Below are 20,325 nucleotides of genomic sequence, written 5' to 3'. Positions count from 1 at the left end.
TATTATTACAACAAATTCACCGTGAAATTAAACTCAGCAAATTGTCGATAATGCAAGTTTGTTTGTTTTTTTCATGAAAGAAAAATACCTGAAAATAATAGATATGGGTTTGGTACATAAAAAAAATCTTTCTTGTCATTTTGACCGTAAAATTGCAAGAAATATTTCTAAGTGTAGTTTCTACGTCACAAACGTCTTAAATGTCAACACCACTCTTCAGAAAGCTGTAGTCACTGTGTTTGAGATATAAACCAGTGGCAATACAACCTTCAAAATAATATAAGCCCATAAGAACAGTAATTACACGATTATTACATGGTTGGTTGAGCAATGTGGAGTTTCAAATGATTTGTATAAGGAATGAGTTATTAAAAGCTAAACTTATAAAAATACTTAAAAATATGCTCTGTTTCATTTTTAAAAACCCGTCCATGTTTAATTCATGTATTATTTATAAAGCTTTTTAACTCATGATGGTCAGTCAAACATGCTAGAAACGATGGACTAATGAAAGAGTTGAAACACAACTTATTGTCTGAAGCCACGCTTCAATCCCTATTCTACAGTAAAATTCTGGAAACATTCATAAACCTATAACAGTCGGCTTAACATCAAAATCACTAAATACGTTAATCAGTTTGGCGAAAAAAACGGATACAGGAAGTTAAAGAAAATGGGAAATCGTTGTATCGTTGAACCTGTATTTAGTAACGGAACAGAAAGTACTGTGTGTCAACGTCTGTTTTTAACTCGCATGAGCGTGATTTCGCAGTCATAACTCTGTTTTTCACTCTATAGTACATGTATTATGCAGTGAAAACATTTTTACAGGCTACTTTACAATTAAACTGTCAACAGGATCACAACCTCATTAGGTACCATGTAACTAAGTTTCTATGCAGTATGTTGTGCACTATGCTTGGATATGTATTACTCATTCCTATAGTATTTTGGTGTAAGCAGCTAAAACATCACACGCACAATGGTAATAATATATATTTATTACTATAGAATTTTAAACAAAAAAGACATCCAATCTGAAAACAAGGTGAACATGGGCAATCTGCTGTACATGCAACTATATTTGTATCAATAACATAAGTTTACAGCTTTCTCCAAACCGATTTTTTTTTCCCAAGAATAAAAATTTTCCATGTTCTGTCTAACGGAAAGAACAATTTAATTTTTATTTCGACTCTCAATTTAATTGATCAAAAAATAAATTTCAATAATAAAAGTAGTAGTGGCGAAAACGTGATGTATATCATATTTGTCTTATAAAGACAATAAGACAGCTTGTTAGTATTTTATTCCAGCAACTCTTCTTAGGACTGATTCATTCCAGAAGCCCTATTACGATTAATGTTAGCTTTCAATACATTTTTTTTCTTCGTTGTTTTGTAATACCTTTGGCACCCTATTTATTAAATGTACTTAAGCGACTTTTAATGCTCCAAAAATAAAGAATACCCCTAATAACCTTAATTAATATATCATTTCCTTACACTATTTTAATAGTCACAGAAATGTGTCGTTTCGAGTGCAAAAGGTTTTTCCTGTTAAGATTTCGTAGATAATGTTGAAAGTTGGTTCAACAGATTGGCCAGGAAAAGCAATGTTAGATGATCCTCTAGAGTGGGATATAGAGAAATGAACCAATGTTCGTTCAGTAGCATTGTACAGTCACTAAATTCATTCGTCAACAAAAGTGCTTTTGCACAACAGTTTTAATGTATCGAAATGATTCCGAAAACAGCTGTTCTTCTAAAAGAACCTAATAGACCTTAGATTCACAAACATCAAATTCTGTCTACAATTTTAGCTTGTTTATAGTACATGCTATTAGAACATAGAGATTATGGAATATGTCGAAACATTTCAATTTAGGCAATAACATTGGCTTAGACATTACTTGGCAAGGATCCACTACATAGTAACGTGTAGGATGTCAAGACATCATCGTATATCAACATGTAGGAAAAGGATTGAGAAGCAGAGAACCTCTTTAGGAAATAAATACATCTTAAATAATCTATACTTACCTACGTATAAACAGCATGTTTTGTAAGTCTCTTCTGTTGTTTTTTTATACATTTCTCAACAAGTAATTAATGTTTTCTGGGCTAGTATATATAATACGGTTAACAAGCAGTTTTGTTGCAAAGCTTAAAAAAGAATATCACGAAGTCCCAGCCTGTCGAAAATGGCAGCAGAATGTTAAATCATCGGCCACGTCTTAATTAGGGCTCTTCGTAACTGCAAATATACAGAAAACATTTACAAGTTGCCCCAGCGTTAAGAACAAGAATATTTAATGTACAATATAAAACCTGTATCCAATTGTTTAAAAGCAAATAAACTTAGTTCTCTTTCATTCAGTAACTAAGATAATAAGTACTGAATCCATAAGATATAAACAAATAGAGGATAATTTATGTATCATGTACAAACAATGTCAGCAAACTGTTCATTTTTAATGTCTAAAGGATACCTTTATTAGCTTTATTGTCAAATAGCTCAAAGACAGTCATTTCTTTAACAGGTTAATATTGAATATCTCAGGGGTATCCATTTTACCACGTTATTGTTTAAAGAAATGAAATACAACGAGAAAACAATATGTTTGTAAGTGTGAATAGGTTAAATTATTAAAAGCATTTCTTTAGTTTCAATCATTCGGTTATGTAAATATATTATAATAACCTAGTTTCTTGGTTAAAACAAACAACACATCTTTCTGACTTTCCACTTTTTCATATATCCTATCAACCTATTCCACTTCTATTTTCTCCTTAGAATCTTCTTTCCTCTCGTTTCTTCCCCTCTTTTTTCCATTGTTTGATTTCTTCTTTACACGCAGTACTCATAGATGAAGATGGTAGAGAAAACCATGAGACGAGTAACGAGTTATATCTTTTGTTGGGAAACTAAAAAGAAAATGTTTAATTAAAATCAAAGTTATTAATTCGCATATGTGACTAATTCTGAGAAGTTTAAATACAAATTCCAGTAAGTATGCGATGGATGCAAAAGGAAAAGAAAATATTTTAATGCCATCAAACATGTTAGAATTTTTTGCTTATAGTAAATATCCGATAATGATATAAAAAGACCAAAGATATATCTCCCTGCCAGTGCTAGTGGAGAACTTTTTTTTTTGAGAGTGACATTGATAATTTATTTGTTTTTACATTTTATAACTGTGTTTGGAACATTATGCTCTTTTTATAGCAGTTCCTTCTATAATTTTTAATCTTTATTCCAGTTATAATGATTACGCTATGATAAAAATACAGTCTCGTTTTAAAATAGCTGTTTTATTTTCTGGTTGTAGTGTTGTTATTTTCCTTGGTAAAGGAGTTGCTAATGACGATGGTTAAGGACGTGTTACTATTTCAAGTCGGCCCAGCATGGTCAAGTGGTTAGGCCCCTCGACTTGTAATCTGAGGGTCGTAGGTTCAACTCCCTGTCACATCAAACATGTTAGCTCTTTCAACAGTGGGGACGTTGTTATGGTACGGTTAATTTCCCTATTCGTTCGTAAAATAGTAGCCCAAAAGTTGGCTGTGGGTGGTGATGACTAGTTGCCTTCCCTCTAATCTTACAATGCTAAAATTGGAAAGACTAGGGCAGATATAGCCCTCGTGTAACCTTGCAAGAAATTCGAAACAAACCAAACCTTCCAGCTGCGAGGGTATTATATATGACAAACAAACAAACAAACTATTTCAAGTTGTGTCTTATAAAAATGTAGAATTTCCATGTTGAGCTCGCTTCAATAAACTTTTATCTTGATGTGGTTTTGTGCACGATAAAACATTTTATTTTGTTCCATTTATAATAAATATATATATATTATTTTAGGCTCTACCGACATTGTTCTTTCCCTCAATATCAGTGTTGATGATATTACTATATTACAATTTCCATTTAAATAGATAAAATATAACTTAAAAGCGTGAAGTAAGATACACCAAGTATGAAGTTTTATAAAAATTGTTACAATCGCAACAAGTAAAAATTAGCCGGTTTAATTTTCGACAAAACAGCTTTAATCGATGGCGATCGTTTTATTGGAACGTTCAACTTGTAAATATGCATTTTTTTTAGCCTTTTAAAGTATTTAATCACTTAATACAGAACGCAAATCGTGGAGGGAAACATGTAATTTTTATGGTGCAAATTTTAAAAAGCAGCACATTTAGGACTGAAACATTTTTGTCCAGGAAATTTCAATTCGCAACTTGGAGCTTTTTAACCAGATACACTTTAGACTGAACGAAACGTAATCGACTCGTGTATTGTACACATACCAGTTTAAGGCTGAAACTTAGCAACGTGTATTAATCACTGTAAATCTGTATCGGTTCGATAAGTTTTAAAATTTAAAATTTGATATTGTTTACCATGTTTCTCTCGACAAAAATATTCGTACAAATCCAGCTTTTTGTGTTCTTTAATAACTTCTCGATGTTTCTTACAACTATTTTGAACTTTTGAAAGAGCAATGGATAGTTGTATAGAAACAAAAAATACATGTAAACTATAATTCGGACAAAACCTTTTACATTGTTTTAAAAATTGTAAGGCTTTTTTCACCGACCATCATGCACCAAGTTGAACAAAAATCGCTACCTGACTAAGTAATAAATGAATATTTGCTGTAACATTCTTGTAAAAGTTAAAAGTTCTGGCCACAAATTTTGATTTTGTTCCTTAAAGTTGAACGCTCAATCCTCTTTTGGAAACACCTTTTATCACACCTAAAATGTTTTTATTAGATAGGTAATTGCTGGATATCGTTTAAAACTTAATAAAGAATCAGTGTAAACATTGTTCAATAGATATATGCTTTGATTTTTCATATGCTTAAGTTTGTAGGCACAGCTATGCCTGTCTTAATTAAATTTTATATTTGTCGCTGTTTTCCCTTTAAAACAAATTGAAAGTGTCATTAAAACAAAAGCATTTCCTCATTAAGCTCATTGTAGTGAATAGTAGTGAAAATTATACTGTGCAGAATATCACCCAGTGTATCTACGTTTAAATATATTTGTGGAATGTCGTTTATTTTGAAACATTTTCATAATAACATAAAATTCTGTACAAACATTTTAATTCACCTGAGATTAACCGACGGAATGTAATTTTCAGCCTCTGTAAAACTAATATACCCATTACAAGGAAAAGGTTATTTCTTGTACGCTATGTGGTTTTGTTAAAAATAATACATTCATTAGATTCCAAGTAAGGTTCTCAGTTTTTTAACATCTTTTATTGCAAGGTGGATGTTTAGCATCAGCGAGAAATGACAAATGACTACTTTAGACGGATATTTACCAGCATGTTTTATTTTCTACTGAATTTAATTTCATTAAAAGGTATACAGGGATTCTAATATCACAAAAACACTTATTTAAATGCATACAGTAGATATTTAATGACTAGAACTTGTAATGTCTTCTCATTACCTACAACAAAAAATAGTAGGTGATCAAGGTTAGTAATATCCTCATAATTTAGTCAAGTGAGAATATTATTTAATCATTCTTCCATGTTTGAATGCTTTTATAATCAACTTACAATTAAACTACAAACATTCATTTTTTGACATCATGTATAACGTATGCAGCAATAACATTAGCAATTGCAGAAATTATTTCGCCAAAATACAATTTCATCTGCATTTCAAACATTTTTTCCTGACATTTTTTATCTCATGTGCCATTCAAGACAGGAGTCTCATAACAAACATTTCTTTAAATGATGATATTAAATGTTTTTCCACTGATCATTATTACTTAAGACGATTAACTGGTGGAGTTGCTCTCTACTGTGAGACATCTCTACTATGAGACAAATGATGATGGAGCTTTGGTTAATCTGATTTACTTTAAATTAGATCCAGTTAAAATTCACTTACTCAACCTTAATGTGCAAAAACTAGCAATTATACATTTGTATTAAACATTTATGCCTAAACATTTTAAACATATCGTTAGGACAACATTCGAAAAACTATATACAAAAACAAAAATAAAACTTTCTTCAATACTTCTAAAAATCATACTGAGCTTCGTTCTAGAAGTTCAAGTTTTCAATTTCATTTTAAAAGCTATTTTAAAAGTACCATCTGAAATATTCTACAATATTATATCCAAAATAGTAACTTTATAACTTAAGCAAGTTTGATTAGCAACTAATAGCGTAAAGACAAACTGATAAACTACTATTTAACGCTACAGAAATAATAGGGATATGTTATTTTCTATAACTTTTAGTAATGTAACATATCGAATATTCACAGCACTCTTAATGCCTGGCCCGGCATGGCCAAGCGTGTTAAGGCATGCGAATCGTAACCTGAGGATTGCGGGTTCGAACCCCGGTTGCACCAAACATGCTCGTCCTTTCAGCCGTGGGGGCGTTATAAGTGACGGTCAATCCCACTATTCGTTGGTATAAGAGTAGCCCAAGATTTGGCGGTGGGTGGTGATGACTAGCTGCCTTCCTTCTAGTCTTATACTGCTAAATTAGGAACGGCTAGCACAGATAGCCCTCGAGTAGCTTTGTGCGAAATTCAAAAAACAAACAAACTCTTAATGCCACAATGTTTATTTCAAAGATCCAGAGGTTGTTACGTCTTAAAAAAGGAAGAATGTTTAGTTCAAAAACAAACTGACGAATTATTCTGATTGTTAGGAATGAAACTCAAGCTGACAGAATGCCATAGGAGAAACATAAAGATTAAAGGTTTGAAGTTCACGCAAAGCTACAAGAGGGCTATCTGCGCAAGCCGTTCCTAATTTAGCAGTGTAAGAATAGAGGGAAGGCAGCTAGTCATCACCATCCACCGCCAACTTTTGGGCTACTCTTTTACCAACGAATAATGGAATTGACCTTCACATTATAACGTCCCCATGGCTGAAAGAGCGAGCATGTTTTGTGCGACGGGGATTCGAACCCGCGAATTACAAATCGAGTGCCTTAACCAGCTGGCCATGCCGGGCCCATATCAAAGGTAAGATAAACTAACACAAACTGAAATGATATGAGTTAAAACTATTTTCATATCTTTACAGTTAAAAGTCCAAAACGAAGCAAAATAATATCACTGTTACAAATAAAAGTGCTGAAAATACAGTAGAAATACGATTTTTTATTCATTAAAATTTCATTCAAAAAGTATTCTTTCCCCTTCATCTTAACAAAAGTAATACCTTCCTATCTCTTTAACATGATAAGAAAGACTGCGTCTTCCTATATAACTTTAAGAACATTTGCCTCATTACCTTTAAAATATATCCGGAACATATGTTTTCTTTCCATATCTGTAGTTTTTACTTGGTTTCCTAACGACGTTAATGATTTATGTTTTCTTATGGGGTCAGTCGTAACCCAGTGGATAATGTTTCTCACTTTAGAGTCGTAGGTGTGTTGGAAGAATCAACCGATTTTGTTATTTACCCAGAGAAGAACTTACCATGGATGATGATAGCTGGATTCCTTCCTTGTAGTCGGCCAGTCTAAATTCAGGGATGGCCGTTTATGTAACTTGTACGAAATTTCAGGAACCTTCCCTAATGAAACGCTAAATATCTTTATCTCATTTGTTCTTAGTTTCCAGCACATCTAATATAAATTCATGTTTATTTATCACGCGTAGAAATTGCACGTGGTTACCTAACAGTTATTGATTTCATAGCAGATCTAGCATGGCTTTTAGTTTCTTTACCTTATGTAGAATGTGTACGTTGTTACCTAACACTTGTTTACCTGGCACATCTAACACGACTTTATGTTTCTTCATCACGCATAGAAACTGTACTTTGTTACCTCACACTTCCTAGCACATGACTATACGTTTCTTTATCTCAGTAGAATGTGTACTTGGTTACCCCCCACTTCTTGATTTATTGGCATCGTTTATAGTATTCAGAGCGCATTTTTGCATCATTTCTCACAACCAAAATATATGTGTTTAATTTATTAAGACATTCTAGATGTCTTCGTGTATTTCTGTATAATTTTTCACATTCAGAATGTCATTATTGTGCTATCCAGAATATATTTCTATCCAACTTGTCATTTTCAATATGTCTTTCTTGAAACATGTTCAAAATATATTGCTATTTAATTTGTTAATTCACGGATGTCTTTAATGTGTTCTTATCACCTTATGGTTGTTTTTATCTCCTTATTGTAAAAGTAATGTCCTTCTGTCTTCCAAACGCATTTACAACCCTAAAATCAGGGGATTGATTCCCGTCGGTTGGCACAGCAGAATAGCACGATGTGGCTTTGCTAAAATAAAAAAAAAAACGCCCAAACGCAGTTAGGAGGTATTTCTGTTACATTTTTTTATGATAATAAAACTAATTTTATTCCCGTAAGACACCAGAGCGGTATGTCTGCGGACTTATACTGTTAGAAACCGGGATTCGACACTCGTGGTGAGCAGAACACAGATAGCCCATTGTGTAGTTTTGTGCTTCACTACGAACAAGCAAATCCCCTAACAATCTCTAAGTATAGTTTGCACGCTTAATATTATTTTATTTTGCCCCATTCATCAATTATATTTTCTATATATATAAATATTAAAACTTATTTTCATTATCAACAGTAACGAAATTGAAAAGATAATCCGTGATCAGAGGTCTAATGTATTCTTTGATTGGCCGTACCCTCTGCTGTGGACTGCAGTTTCACTTGTTCGAAGTTCATCATCCCAGCTTGGGTCTTGTTTGTTTGTTTGTTTATTTTTTAATTTCGCGCAAGGCTACTCGAGGGCTATCTGTGCTAGCCGTCCTTAATTTAGCAGTATAAGACTAGAGGAAGTCAGCTAGTCATCACCACCCAACGCCAACTCTTGGGCTACTATTTTACCAACGAATAGAGGGATTAACCGTAACATTATAACGCCCCCACGGCTGGAAGGGCGAGCGTGTTTGGTCGACCGGGAGTCGAACCCGCAATCCTCAGATTACGAGTCGAACGCCTTAACCCACCTGGCCATGCCGGGCCGATATGAGAAGAGAATATATCATAAAATTATTAATTGGAGTATTAGAAATCAGCTAACAAAAACGCATTAGTTAATATTATTGAACTTAAAAAATTATATCGGTGGATTTAGTGATTTTTTTTCGTTCTTTGTGTTTCGCTACAAAAATAACACATTTCACTTGAATATTTCCCAATTTCTCTGTCATGATATTTTTTATCATAGGCTTACTCTAAAGATATATCATGCCATCAACAAGCAGAACGCCTTAGAAATGTTTTTTTTTTTCCAAAATCTTCAATCTCTAAGCAGTGTTTCTTCAGGTAAAAACTTAAAGTGAAGTATTTTATTAGTAGACGTTTCCAGGAGAATTCAAGTTCTGATTTTTATTGTTAGTATTCCTTATGGGTGGTGTAGTGTGCAATTCGTGATCTCACCTAAACCAGGTGTGTCGGACAGTTCTATTTTATTGTTTCTAGATCTGGTCGAACTAAGAGACCACTAACGTATTGACTTAGTTTGGTTTATTGATATCAAACCGGTTCTCAGACAAATAAATGTTTCAATCGATCTTTTTAGACAGTATTTTATCCTGAGTTAACGACTTGAGAAATACACCAACGATCAAAGAATTATTAAAGCATAGAAAGAACAATATATTCGAATAATAATAATATTTACAAGAGCGGGTATAACTGATTATGTTTCACGACCATTTCATTTATATTAAGAATTTGATCTTTTAATAGCATATTGGAATGACAAAAGCTAACGTTCACTCATGTATGATATTTAGGTTCCAGTATAATAGAATTAGGTGCCTGAAACTAATGTTTAAGATATACAAACTTATATTTCTTTTAGTATTTTGGTTTGTTAGCAACAAAACAGGATAGGTATCTTATGTTACTTTTCGTTTCCAATTTCATCTCATCTACTAGCAGAGTTTCTGACGTTGCTCGGTAGAAATGACTTTAACTAATTTCATTATTTAATTACATGCTAATCTATTGATCTCCTGTGGATCTCCCTTATATTTTTGTTTTGCTGTAAGGAGAAACATAGAAGAGATTATTTCCATTTATTAGGTTAAAATTAGGTACGGGTAACACAAAAAGAATTTGTGTAATTTTGCGCGAATATCCGAAACAATTCCTTAAGATATCCAAGATGTTTCTAAATTAATCAATTTCGAAAGTAACTTTCACCAAAATCCACATCAAAAGAAGTAAAAAAAGTAGCCGACCTGGAATATTCATCTAAAAATTGCTTTAGTCATATTTACAGGTTTTGCCATGAGCTGAATGCTGAAAACTGCACTGTTGATAAGTTGACTCAAATTAATTTTGGTGTTATAATTTAACCGTATGTCTTTACGTGTTAAAAGATTCGTCATATTTGTTGTTGTTTTTCAAACTTTTGATATTTAGGTAAGAAATTAGACCGGTTATTTATGATTTTTCAAGATATTTATCCAGCACTTTTGAGATGTTTACAAGAAATTGGAGAGAAACTCGCGCGCGCTTAGGCAAATGATATTGTTTTTTGGTTTTTTAACTTATTAAATTAAATATAATTTTTCATTTTAGTTTAGGAAAGTATGTTTTTATCACACGAGGAATTTAATTTTCCAAAGTATCAGATCCTAACTTAAAGAAACCTTCAGTTTTCTAGAACAGAAACTTAGCCATTATTTCATATAAAAGAAACATATATATATATATATATATATATTTAATAGCAAAAGCATGTCTTCTCGGTTGAAGCAGAAATATAACAGCATCAAGGATTACTTTTTCTCTTGCTCAAAAGAAACTCCCCTGATGAAAAAAAAAAGTTTTTTTGTTTTATTTCTAAGTTTAGAGCACGTTGCAGTAATAGCAGCTGCACTAACGCATCAGGGTGTTTTTTCTTTTCTATATTAGTTGCTTGTACATCCAAAAACCTTTCAAAACTTGATTATCAAAGTTCTCAGTTGCACAGGGGAAAAAAGTAACGAAAACTTAAACACCAGATGTAGGATAAATGTCCAAGCAGGTTTGAATAAAAACGTAAGCTTAATTGTTATATTTATTTCAAACATTGATACAAACCAGGTTGCATTAAAATACGAAACTTATAGAACAGAACAGTGATGTAGATTACCATGTTATCCTAGAACTCCTAATTTGACTTCAAAACCTGATAAAAAATAATAATTTATTCTTTGCATGTATTTTAAAGCATATTAATGATAAAATATAAAAGCCCCATATGCATCATAACTAGACACCAGATTAAATTATGCTGTAATACACTATCAAATGCTGCTCTTATCTATTAAATTAATGAAGCTTGCATAACTTATGCCAACATGAACTTGCTAGTTTGTTATTTGGTAAAACGATATGTGTGATTTCTTTGCAATACACTTTGTTTGGCTATCTTCAAACACTGTACTGTAATTTTGAATACGTCTTTAAAAAAGATGATTTTTATCCAGGTTTAGAACCTTCTTCTGTATGAGCACACTTGTTTCGAATTGTAGAAAGAAATCGTGTCCTTTAAGTTCTTTTGAAAATAATAACTATTAACTGTAATTCAAGTAATTAGAACTCCAGAAAAGTAATCACAGGGTGTTCGGAAAGTCACTGCGCACTTATATATTTATTAACAGGCATGTTTAAATATAGAATATAGGAAGTAATTATGAATGACAATTATAAACAATGTTAAAAGTGACCCCCGTTGGCATCAATACAGGTCTGTATCCTTCTTATTTTGTTTCTAAACACCGCTATCAGTTGGTGGCTTGAAATAGACTGAATAAAATATGATTACAAAACTGCACAGTGACTTTCCGAGCACCCTGTATTATTAATATCAAGAAAATACTTATTGTAGAATCAGTAAAGTTTTCAATAACATGTTTGTCAAAACAAGTTGAAAAGTATTTCCAAGAATGAGCCTTGTCTTTTTCTTTTTAAACAGCCAGAAAATAAATTAATATCAAATACTAATAATTACAGGAATTCGAATAACTGGTAGGGAAAGATAGAGTGTAATTAGTGTGAACACTAAAGAGAAGGCAACTTTGTAGAAATGAGACTAAACAATAATATTAACTTTAATAATAACACCAAAACTATAATATTAACTTTAATAATAACACCAAAACTATAATATTAACTTTAATAATAACACCAGAACAATAATATTAACTTTAATAATAACACCAGAACTATAATATTAACTTTAATAATAAGACCAGAACTATAATATTAACTTTAATAATAACACCAGAACTATAATATTAACTTTAATAATAACACCAGAACTATAATATTAACTTTAATAATAACACCAAAACTATAATATTAACTTTAATAATAACACCAAAACTATAATATTAACTTTAATAATAACACCAGAACTATAATATTAACTTTAATAATAACACCAAAACTATAATATTAACTTTAATAATAACACCAAAACTATAATATTAACTTTAATAATAACACCAAAACTATAATATTAACTTTAATAATAACACCAGAACTATAATATTAACTTTAATAATAACACCAAAACTATAATATTAACTTTAATAATAACACCAAAACTATAATATTAACTTTAATAATAACACCAAAACTATAATATTAACTTTAATAATAACACCAAAACTATAATATTAACTTTAATAATAACACCAGAACTATAATATTAACTTTAATAATAACACCAAAACTATAATATTAACTTTAATAATAACACCAAAACTATAATATTAACTTTAATAATAACACCAGAACTATAATATTAACTTTAATAATAACACCAAAACTATAATATTAACTTTAATAATAACACCAAAACTATAATATTAACTTTAATAATAACACCAAAACTATAATATTAACTTTAATAATAACACCAGAACTATAATATTAACTTTAATAATAACACCAAAACTATAATATTAACTTTAATAATAACACCAAAACTATAATATTAACTTTATATTTCACACAACATACAGAAAATCTTCTCTCGATCGTACTGAAAGTGAGCGACTATACAAAAGCATACATTTCCATAGATTATTTAATTACAAGAGTTTAAAAATAAGTTCTGTGGTATGTAGTTAAGAAAAACGATAGATTGTATTTCACCATACATTAACCATATGCAGAAACTGAGGTACGATTCAGACAACAAATATCACGAGACAGAACCCGAATTTTATAAAACCGTTACACCCAGTCTGGAATATGTTAACCAAAGATTCCGCATTCCGTAACGAAGTGTGTAAACCAAAGATAACAATCTCTATGGTGGAATATATAAATCGAATGTAATAATCTCAGTGCTAGAATATGTTAACCAAACATACCGCATTCTGTAATGGTAAGGTAAGCAAAGATAACAGTTTTTCTACAAGAGTAGGTAAACCAGGTAACAGGCTTTTTACCGAGGTTTATTTCCAAAAAAATAACTCTTGCTGTACTTGATTGTGTACACTAGAGATTCCAGTCTCCGTACTGAAGCATGTAAACCAAATAAACAGGCTCCGTACTGGAGAATGTGAACTAGATATAGCAGGCTCTGTACTAAATTATGTAACTCAAGATGCGGCTTCCACACTGGAATATGTTAATTAAATACAACAATATCTGTACTTGATTATTTTAATCAATATGACAATTCTTGTACTGGAATATGTAAACATAAATAAGGCCTTTGCAAACAGATTCTGGAGTTTGTATTAATAGCGTCAAAAAATCTCTTCAGAGAAAAGCGGAGTAAGTAAACTAGAAATGAAAAAAAGATTGGATTACGTATAGTAATGGCAGCAACCTCGATAACTTCTGCTATGTACAATAAACAGCAACAATTCTATAGAAACTGTAGTCTTTACATTAAAGACAACAGTCTGTAGACACAAGATTGGAGTACAAAAACCATATTCAGGTGGTTAGGGCGGTCGACTCGTAAGCTGATAGTCGATGGTTCAAATCCCCGTCACATCAAACATGCTCGCACTTTCAGCAGTAGGGGCGTTATAAGTGACGGTCAGTCATACTATTCGTTGGTAAAAGAGTACCTCAAGAGTTAGCGGTGGGTGGCATGACTAGCTGCCTTCCCTCTAGTCTTACACTGCGAATTTAGGGATGGCTAGCGCAGATAGCCCTTGTGTAGCTTTGCGCGAAACTTACAAAATAAACAAAAAACAAATACTATAACCTAACGTCTATGAACAAATTAGAATGGAGAGCATAAATATAGTAAAATATGGCAGCCATAAATACGGTAAAATATGGCAGACAGAAGACTAGAATTTGCATGGCAGTGAAAAAGGGTAAATCCGACTAAAATTTATATTTAACCATAAGAGCGGGAAATATGTATACCATGTAAGTAGTTAATAACTGTAGAAGTAAAACTGAAATATGGATACAACGAACCAGTGTGTGAAAGTTAATATATGTAAGAAGGTTAAAATAGTGTGTCGAGTGAAGAATGTTCTTGTAGACCATAATGTCAAGAAAAACGCCTGCAGTCGGAAATCAGATAATTGATATGATAAATCTTAATATACATACTAACTGTAAGTGTCTGTACACAGATTATACCAGTGCGCAGAAAAACGAGGAAATGAATACCATAAATGTCAGCAGGTATACAGAAAACTGGAATAGGTATATCAAGATGTATGGTCAGTAGACAGATAACTGGCGTAGTTGCACAAGGAATAAAAAATATAGACGAAATTCAGAACATGAATACAGTAAATCCCGTGGTGAAAACAGAACAGCGGAAGGTAAGTAAAGAGAGATGTCACTCTCTTTGATAACTATTTACACATCCTATCACATTCCTCCTGGTCATTTCCGACACCTGTTGATACATAGGTTTCTCTGGGCAATTCGTTATCATTATGACGATTCTGAACACTTTAAAATCAATACAGCACAATGTTGCAAAGGTTTTCCTTTTTTATGATTGAATATTTCGTCTATAATAATAAGTTAAGCATCGGAAGGCTAGAAAAAAACGTCAAGATGAGCCCTACATACGATCAAGCTAATGTACCGACACCACTGTACTGAGAGGAAATACATTCTTTGTGCGGATCGGATATCATCAACATGAAACATGTAGCCACATGTCCAAGTCAGTATGTCAGTTTTTCCCTTCTAGTTGTAAGTATTAACGGAAATTCGTGCCGTATCCCACGGATTTATGTTTCTTTAGATTGCTCTAATTGGTTCTTGAAAGTTACCATTGGGCGAGTAATGGCCCACAACAAGAACCGTCATATAGAACACCATCGGTGGTTAAGAAAAAGCTGTTAGATCAAAGAACTCACTCAACCTAATTTCGTTATCATAGGTCGCGAATATCTCTCTACAAAAGAGGCAAAAAGTGTTCGGATCAAATTTGGTAGCTTATGTTCTGTTATATTTGTGTGAACAGAAAATGATTATATATGTAAATATATAACAACATAAACGAAATTGTATGACTAGCAAACTATGATATCTATATCAGAGATAAATAAAAGTCAAAAAATAAATTCTATCAAACAGCTCGGTATTCAGGTGGAAAACATACACCATGAACCAGTATCTAAACATACACCATAAACCAGTATCTGCAAACAGAATGCTGGAAAGGACGTGCAAACGTTCTAAGTTTCTTATATTGACGTAAGTATATTTATGCAAAATATTGTAGTCGATCATTTGTATATTACGGAGAAAGTGATACAAAATAATAGTGTATGTATACCAAAATTTGTAAACAGAACATTTGAAGAAAGTTAGTGTCTGTAGTAAGAAGGCTGAAGTATATGTAGCAGGTGCTAGTGGGTTACAGACAGAAGCCTGGAATAGTGACACCATGAAGTAAATAATATGAACCAAAGACTGTAATATGTGTAACAAGAAATAGTATCTGTGGACAGAAAACAGGCATGTGTGTACCAGGAACTAGTATGTGAAGACAGAAGCCTAAATTAGGAATACCATGAATTGATTAAAGTAATCCAAAGACTAAAATTTGTACAGTTGTGGACAGAAAACTGTAGTTAGTATACTAGGAACAAATGTACACAGAATGAAGTATTACGCCAGTCAACATGGTCAATCCATACAAAACTTATATTTTTCTACAGTAACTTCAAGAACAGTTAGAAAAAGAGAGGCCCCCCGCTAGTACAGCGGTATGTCTCCCGATTTTCAACGTTAAAATCAGCGGTTCGATTCCCCTCGGTGGGCTCAGCAGATAGCCCATGTGGCTTTGCTATAAGAAAACACAAACACACAGAAAAAGAGAGAGGGCAGTGTGTTATGTATAGCAATGAAAAGAACTCGTTTAGATAACATTAAATTATGCACTCTAGTAGTAAGGCTCTGTAGAACAGATTGCAGTATCTATGCTAGATATGTAGCAGAAGATAATAATGGGAACATAGGAACAAAGGTTCTGTCTAGAGAGACAGTAGTACATATTTTGCTAAATGCGATTAACTCTGATTAAGACTTGTCTTTTTTCATAATAATTTCTAGAATATTTAAAACAATGAGAGTATAAATAACAGAAGATTTTAATATGTATATTAATAATAAGAGTTTAAACAGAGAAATCTGTGTTAAATATACAGTAAGGAAGATTCTGTTGACCATAAACTATTTGTACCATGCACCTCAGAAGGAAATACAAGCCATAAATGTGAACACCAACACAGAAAAATGAAGCAAGTATCACAAAAAATAACCTAGGAACAAGAAACTACGTGTAAATCTATTTTATAATGTACTTTTCTATGAGTTCTGTTTCTCGTGAATGTCTGTCATTTATTTTTGTGATTACGCTAATCTGCTACCAGCTGCCTACAAATCTGACCTTTCTAGTTGTTGTCATTCTAACCTCTCACTGTTTTCTCATTGGTCTGTTAAGTATTAATGACAATTACGTTTGTTGATCTTGTGAATTTTACGAGAAAAACTGATCAGTTGCAATCTGGATTTGCATGGAAATTTATTGTGTCAGTTAAAACAGTTTGTTATGTTAAATGTGTCTTCTCAGATTATTTTCAAATTAGATAAGTATTGACTTGGTCTCTCAAGAATTATTAATATTTGTGTAATTCCTGTGTGTTTTCGTAAAACGGTTATAAGTTGTGCACAGCCTTATTTAAATTTAACCGTTTCATTTTCGTATTTTATAGAAAAAATCACAAATTTGTTTAATGTTTTGTTTCTGCTTAAGTACAGTTGTAAAGTGTATTATTAAAGTCTAAATTATTTTTATCTTGCGCCAGTTTGAATCATTTCATCTGCTACCAATAGCAAAAGTTAAATCCTCTAAACCTCCCGTTATTGCGAAACTTCCCTCGCTCGTGTTGATTTATCACAAAAGGGATATTTATATCAAGGCCAAACGCTTCTGGAAAGGAAGTCAGAAAATGGGTGTCATAAAGCTTAGTTTGTAAGGGACAACTGTAGTATAAAAATATATGAGACAAAAATCTATTTGCTGAAAACTGTTTTCTATCTATAACTCTGTAGACAAACAACTAGAGTATGTTATATGATTATAATATCGTTCGTTCAGCAAGTGGTTAATGTCATGAAATGTTTGTTCGTCTATACATATTTAACAATTCTAATGTGGAGCTAAAGATTATGTAAGTACCTATTATGACTCGTACACACAATACATGTAACGTGTTCTTGAATACAAATAACATTTGAACTTGAGTATCTGTATGTTTTTTGTCAAAAACAAGTGGGTAGATAACTTTATTTATTCAATATTAACTTCTCTTGGATCGGAAAGATTAAACTAAACCCAAAATTAAACCTCTCACAAACGGCTGGAAGCTTAAAATGCTTTATTAACAATACATCTCAAGATTTTTCTTATTCCTGCCAAGTTTCGTAGTAGAAATACAATAAGCAAAGTTCAAAACTAAACTGAATTGTTGTTGTTTTTTTACCCACACACCCAAACTTAGATCCTCACTTGTTAACGGATTAAGCTTAGTTTCAACGGACGCTGCTCTTAGCAGGTATTATCTTCACTCACTCAAGAATGGGAAATGAACTGAAAGTAAATTTATTTTATCAAAATCTGATGGGTAAATAGCATGTTTTCATTCTTTGTTAATCCGTCTTTCTCACTTGAATGTGCAAACACCAGTATAAAGTATACATGTATAATTTTAAAGTTAACTGAGTTTACAATTAAATATAGATTAAATCAATGTTTCTCAATGGGTTTTATTTCCTATTCGACTGCCGACATCTTATATCGCTCAATTACGAAAAATATTGTTTTTTTTTCAAAAGTTCTTGAAATTACTAGTGTTCATATTATATTAAGAAACATATAATGTGAAAAACTAAGCAACATTTAATATGTTGATTAGATAATTGTAATTTTATATAGTTAAAAAAAATTTTTATCCTCTTCTCTAAGGTAAAACAAAACTGTACAATATAATATATATATAGATACTTGTATCTTGTACCTTTCAATTCAAATTTTAATAAGTTAAACGTACAATTATTACCTATATACTATCCTACATATTTGAACTGACATTTAATGATATTCTAATTAAAATTATTTCTTCCAAAGAACAATGTATCACTTTCTTATTATTATTTTAATACATTTGGATAAAGCCAATTAATTTAACTTTCTTTGGAACTTCATTTTCTTTGTTTGTTTGTGTCTCCACGAACTATAACTTGACCTAATCGGCTAAGAAACTGGATAATAGTATTTTATGTCGCAAGGACGCAGAACTGTATGGCAGGTGTTACGTATTTCGTACTACAACTAACTACAAGCAAATGGTCAAACTGACAACAACATTGACCATTGCATTAGTAACGTGAGGACCGTCTTATACACCACTTAGTTAAACTATGTTAAAATATTGACAGATTGCAAGTTCAAGCACAGGTGAGTACCTACATTTTAAAAAACTTCATGTAATCCAGTGTTTTATGTCACTTTGTTAGGCCTAATTTAGTCCTCTTACACCCTTGTCTGTGATATTAGTTTCAGTATGTAATTCTGATAATCTTATTAAATTTTGTTGTTTAAAGTGGATTTTGAATTATTGAGTAATTAGAAATTTAAATGTTTACCTAAAATATGTTTTAATATACATATATATAGAAAGAGAGATTTATGGAATATTTTAAAAGAACGTTAAGTTATTTATTTGTTACAAGGTCAACAATAAACTTATAATTGTTTAGCATGATAAAAGGAGAGATAGAGTAATGTTGCAAGAATAGTTTAGGCTATTTGTAATCAAACAAATACTTTGTCTGCAATTTTTAAAATATCCAACCTCATTACACGCATATATTACAAGCAAAAATATAAATTAAAGATATTAAACAGACATACTGTGTATTCGTACGTTCCAAAATAACAACAAGAACCCTAAACACATCTTCAGTTGACGAATTGTTTTCAGAGGTTGACTCCAGGTTATCTTAATACTATTGAAATATCGAAGGAAAAGAATGTTTCGATTTTGTAATTTTTAGGGTTTAATGTAACGCGTGATCAATTTATAAAATATTTAACTGCAAGGAAAACTGTAACCAAACTTACCAAAACGAAACACTCCTGTTAAAGCTTTCCCAAAGACACTAAAACGTTAGCAAATAGAGAATATAAAACCCCTAGTGGCACTAAAATAACAGTTCACGTGTCACCAAATGAGAATAGCAATAATTTATACGCATTGATATATTCTTAATAAATTCGCAATACTTTATTATCATTTCCTAAAATAACTTTCAGAAAAACATATCCAAAAAAATTGAAGAGATATAAATAAAGTTTAGCTACGAAATGGGGAAGGGGATTTCGGCACAGTACCAAGTATTGTTTGTTTCATTTGAGAAGGGTTATCATCACCAGCTGTCCGTAATACAGCAGTGTAAAACTAGATGGAACACACATGGTTATCACCACCCGCTGTCAATGACTGACAAATATTTGATGTGACAGGGATTCGAACCCGAGACCCTCAGATTACATGTGCTATGCTGGGCCTCTACGAATTAAGATGTTGTTAAGTGTTTTATTTTAGGTCACACTTCTTCACCAGAAATTTAGTTGAAAATCCATTCGAAATAACGCGAAATATCTGATCCATTGAGCACCCGATGAGCAAAAGCTGTCGTAAATAAAGAATTGTATTTGTAGAAGATAGTAGCAGTACATTCTTCAGAGTCCTAGAAGTTAATTTCATTAAACCGAACTTGTTCACTTGAGTGGATTTCAGTCTTATTCCA

At 31.8% G+C, this 20,325-nt stretch overlaps 1 long non-coding RNA gene across 1 annotated transcript in view; it reads right to left on the bottom strand.

Annotated features, from left to right (window-relative positions):
• Positions 1-982: 982 nt before the first annotated feature.
• LOC143232094 (uncharacterized) overlaps positions 983-20,325 on the bottom strand; it is a 72,177-nt gene continuing 52,834 nt past the window's right edge. The window contains exons 3-4 of the long non-coding RNA XR_013017375.1: positions 2,704-2,927; positions 983-2,256 (exon numbers count right to left, since the gene is read on the bottom strand). This is a non-coding gene — a long non-coding RNA (uncharacterized LOC143232094). The remainder of the gene's footprint in view (positions 2,257-2,703; positions 2,928-20,325) is intronic.

This window comes from Tachypleus tridentatus, chromosome 11 (assembly GCF_004210375.1).
Source record: "Tachypleus tridentatus isolate NWPU-2018 chromosome 11, ASM421037v1, whole genome shotgun sequence".
NCBI lineage: Eukaryota > Metazoa > Arthropoda > Merostomata > Xiphosura > Limulidae > Tachypleus > Tachypleus tridentatus.
This window is presented reverse-complemented; position numbering and strand designations above follow the sequence as displayed.